Source organism: Chrysochloris asiatica, unplaced genomic scaffold (assembly GCF_000296735.1).
Source record: "Chrysochloris asiatica unplaced genomic scaffold, ChrAsi1.0 scaffold00023, whole genome shotgun sequence".
In the NCBI taxonomy this organism is placed as follows: Eukaryota; Metazoa; Chordata; class Mammalia; order Afrosoricida; family Chrysochloridae; genus Chrysochloris; species Chrysochloris asiatica.
Window position 1 is genome coordinate 4,779,478 of NW_006408541.1, and position 4,730 is coordinate 4,784,207.

General features: G+C 34.8%; 1 pseudogene; it reads right to left on the reverse strand.

The window, feature by feature from the left end:
* Positions 1–4,730, reverse strand: part of LOC102833975 — a 10,659-nt pseudogene that overhangs the window by 4,776 nt on the left and 1,153 nt on the right.

A 4,730-nucleotide genomic window follows, 5' to 3' on the forward strand; every position in this document is an offset into this window, starting at 1 on the left:
TGTTTAGGTTGTTTATCCATTGTGTTAATCCATTCATTTACTGATGAATGTTTAGGTTGTTTATCCATTGTGTTAATCCATTCATTTACTGATGAGTGGTTAGGTTGTTTATCCATTGTGTTAATCCATTCATTTACTGATGAGCATTTAGGTTGGTTATCCATTGTGTTAATCCATTCATTTACTGATGAGCGGTTAGGTTGTTTCTACTTTTGGCTATTGTGACAAAACCACAAGGAACATTGATGCACAAGTCTCTTTTTGAGTCTCTAATTACAAGCCTTGTGGGTATATGTATACTTAGGAGTGGAACTGTTGGTTCTAGTTTTAGTTTCTTATGGAATCACCACATTGTTTCCTACAACAACTGTACCATTGTTCATTCCCACCTAAAGTGGATGTTATTGTTTTTGTTAAGTGCTATTGTTGTTGTAATGTGCCGTCGAGTCGGTTCTGACCCTTAGCAACCCTGAACAGGGTTTCTGAGGCTGTAAATCTCACGGGAGCAGAAAGCCTCATCTTTCTCCTGCGGAGCAGCTGGTAGTTTTGAACTGCTGACCTTGTAGTTTGCAGCCAGATTCGTAACCACTACACTACCAGTGCTATTGAGTCTGTTCTAATTCATAGCGACTCTATATAGGGTTTCTGAGGGTTTGAACTGCTGACCTTGTGGTTTGTAGTCGAGTGCTGATGCTACAGTGCCACAATGGAGAAAGTCTCCAATTTCCTCACATTCTTCCCAATATTTGTTATGTTCTATTTTTTTGTTAATTTTAGCCATCCTAGTGGAAATGAAGTGGTATTTCATTGTGGTTTTGATTTTGATTTGCATCTCTCTGATGACTAATGGCGCTGAACAATTTTTCATGTGTTTGGTGGCTATTTGAACGTCATCCTTGGTGAAATGTCTTAAGTCTGTTGCTCATTTTATCACTGGGTTATTCATCTTTCTTTTGTTACTATGTCAAAGTTATCTATATATTCTGGTTATTATAGTCTGTCAGATATGTGGCTTTGGACGACATTATTCCCATCTGTACTTGTCTTTTCACTTTTTTCCGGTAGTCTCTTGATGAACAAAAGTTCTTAATTTTTATATGAGGTCCCATTTATTTTATTATATTTGTTTTCTTTTGTTGTTTTTATTATTCTATTAGATAACCCATTATTATAAACTTGATCTGATAGTATTGCCCCTGCTTGTTTTAAGAATTTTATGATTTTAATTTGCACATTTAGGTACTTAATGTTGGATTTTTTGTGTATGTTGTGAGTTATCGATCCTGTTTCATTTTTCTGCATATGAAAATCAGAATTTCCCAGCACCATTTACTGAAGAGGCTTTTCTTTTCCCATAGAATGGACTTACCCTTTTACAAAACCAGTTGACCATGGATGTTTGAGTTTATTTCTGAACTCTCAATTCTATTCATTGATATATGTGTCTATACCAGTAACAGGCTAGTTTGATTGTTGTAGCTGTAGAGTATTTTAAAATCAGGAAGTCTTCCTACTTTCTTCTTCTCTCCCCACATTGTTTTAGCTATGCAGGGCATTTTGCCTTCCTGTATAAAGCTAAGGATTGGTTTTTCTATTTCTATCAAGAAATTTTGATCAAGGTTGCAATGAACCTACATTTCTTTGAATAGTATTGCTATCTTGATGATATTAACTCTTCCAATCCATGAACATGGAACATATTTCCACTTATCTTTCTTAATCTCTTTCAGCAATGTTTTATAGTTTTAATTTCATAAATCCTTTATGTCCCGGATTAGAGTCATTTCTAGATGATTTATTCTTTTTGATGGTAATGTAAATGAAATAGTTTCCCTAATTTCCCTTTCAGCTGTCTCCTTGCTGCTGTTTAGAAACCCAACTGATTTTGTTTGCTGACTTTGCACCCTGCAACTTGGCTAAATTCATCTATTAACTCTAGAAGTTTTCTTGTGGACTGTTTAGGATTTTCTATATATAGGGTCGTAACATCTGCAAATAGAAGTAACTTTACTTCTTTTCCATTCTGTATACATTTTCTTTCTTTTTGTGTGTGTGTCTTATTACTCAGGCTAGGACTTCTAACACAATATTGATTAGAAGTGGTAAGAGCAGGCACTCTTGTCTTGTTCCTGATTTCAAGGAGAATTCCTTCAGTCTTTTCCCACTAAGTATAACATTGGCTGTTAGTTTTTTACGTGTCACAATATTGATTAGAAGTAGTAAGAGCAGGCACTCTTGTCTTGCTCCTCATTTCAAGGAGAACGCTCTCAGTCTTTTCCCACTAAGTAGAACATTGGCTGTTAGTTTTTTACATGTAGGCATATTGTGTTTGGAGTCCTAGCATGGCTCTGTAGAATAAGCACTGGACTGCTAACTGCAAGGTTGGCTGTTCAAACCCACCAGCAGTTCCTCAGAAACCCTATACAGGGTTGCTATGAGTCGGAACGAACTCCATGGCACTTAACAGCAATGACAACATACTGTGTTTTATTGCAGGTTGCAGATATTGCTTTTTTTTTTTTCACAAATTGAGAATTTGTGGCAAACCTGTGCCAAGCAAACTGATTTTTCCAACAACATCTGTTCACTTCTTGTGTTTGTGTCACATTTTGGTAATTTTTGCAATATTTCAAACTTTTTCATAATACTATTGCACACTTTATAGGCTTCATTGTAGTGTAAACATAAGGTTTGTATGCACTGGGAAACAAACAAACAAACAAAAAGTGTGATTTACTTTATTGCAATATCCGCTTTATTGTGGTGGTCTGGAATTGAAGCAATAGTGTCTCCAAGGTATACCTGTATGCCCTGAACCATATTGGATAATTCCCTCTTATATTTCAGTTGTTTTTAGAGTTTTCATTAAGAAAGTGTATTGAGTTTTATCAGATGCTTTTTTTGCATCCACTATGATTATCATGTGGTTCTTTCCCTTTGTTGTACCGATGCAGTATATTATGCTGATTGATTTTCTAATTTTGAACCATCCCTGTATTTCTGGACTAAATCCCACTTGGTCACGGTGTGTGATTCTTTTAATCTATGGTTGGATTCTGTTCACTAGTATTTTGTTGAAGATTTTTGCATCTATATTCAAAAGAGATATTGGCCTATGGTTTTCTTTTTTGTGTGTGGTGTCTTTGGTTTGGGTATCAGGGTTATGTTTTCTTCATAGAATGAATTGTTGTTGTTGTTGTTGCTAAGTGCCGTCCAGTTGGTCCCGACCCATAGAAACCCTGTATAGGGTTTCCAGGAAGCAGCTGGTGAGCTTGAACCACTGACCTTGTGGTTCAAACCAACTTTTTTTTTTTTTCCTGTGAGTTTAGGCTTAGTTTGTTTTTCTCTTTCTAGGTCTTGGAGTTGTTGAGTTTGGCTGTTATTTGAGCTTTTTTTCTTCTTTTTACAATATAGGTATTAATTGCTATAAGTTTCCCTCTGAGTACTGCCATGGTTGAATTCCGTAAGTTTTGTTATTTTGTGCTTTCTTTTCACTCTAAGAAATTTGCGATTTCTATTTGATTTCTTTCTTGAACCACTGGCAGTTTAATACTGTGTCCTTTAATTTCCATGTTTGTATATTCTCCAGTTTTTTTTTGTTTGTTTGTTTGTTTTCCTCTTACTGAATTCCAGCTCCACAGTTAATAGTTAAAGAAAATCCTTTGTCTGATTTCAATCTTTTAAAATCATCAAGACTAGCTTTGTGACCTAAAAATGTGGTCTGTTCTGGAGATTGATCCATGTGCCCTGGGTTATAATGTGTACTGTGCAGTTTTTGGAGTGTTCTGTGTCTGTTAAGTTCATAGTGTCATTTAGATTCTTTGTTTCCTTGTTGGCCTTCTTTCTAGACGTTCCATCCAATATTGAAAAAGTGTATTGAAGTATGCAGCTATTATTTTAGCACTGTTTCTCTCTTCCATATTATCACTATTTGCTTTAAGTGTCCAGATGTTGAGTGAATATATATCAATGATTATTAAACCTTCTTGATTAATTGGCTCTTTTATCACTATATGAGGGGGGCTTCAGAAAGTTTTTGGAAAAATTCCATTATCTTGTCATTTCATTTTCCCATGGACTTTGTAAAGCCTCCTTGTATAATATCTGTCTTTATCTCTTTTCACAGATTTTGTCTTAAAGTCTACTTTTTCTGATACTAAAATTGCCACTTCAACTCTCTTTGGGTTATTATTTACTTGGGATATACTGATATATTTTTTCCCACCCATTTACTTTCAACCTATTTGCGTCCTTGAGTTTAGGATATATTATTTGCAAATAGTGTATAGCTGGATCTTTTTTTTTTTCTTTTTCTTTTTTAATATCCTTTCTGCCATTCTGCTTTTTAATGGTTGTAGTTAATCCACTTACATTCACTGTAATTACTGATAAAAAGTAACTTACTTCTGCCATTTTGTTATTTGTGTTTTGTTTCTTAAGCATTTGTTACCTTTGTCCTTTAGTGCATTTTAGTTTTGTGTTTTGTTGGTTTAGTATAGTGAACCTTCTTGGTTCCCTTCTCCTTTCCTTTCATGTATGTTTAACACATATTTTCTTAGTGGTTGTCATGAAGATTGCATTTAAGAACCTGTACAAAAGGACCTCAAAAAGCTCACGAGAAAACAGAATTGGAAGATAATGGAAGTTTTCCACAAGCTATGTGAAGCCCCTCATATCTATAAAATTATAGGGTAAATTGGAACCAATTTCACTTTAATACACAAGACATT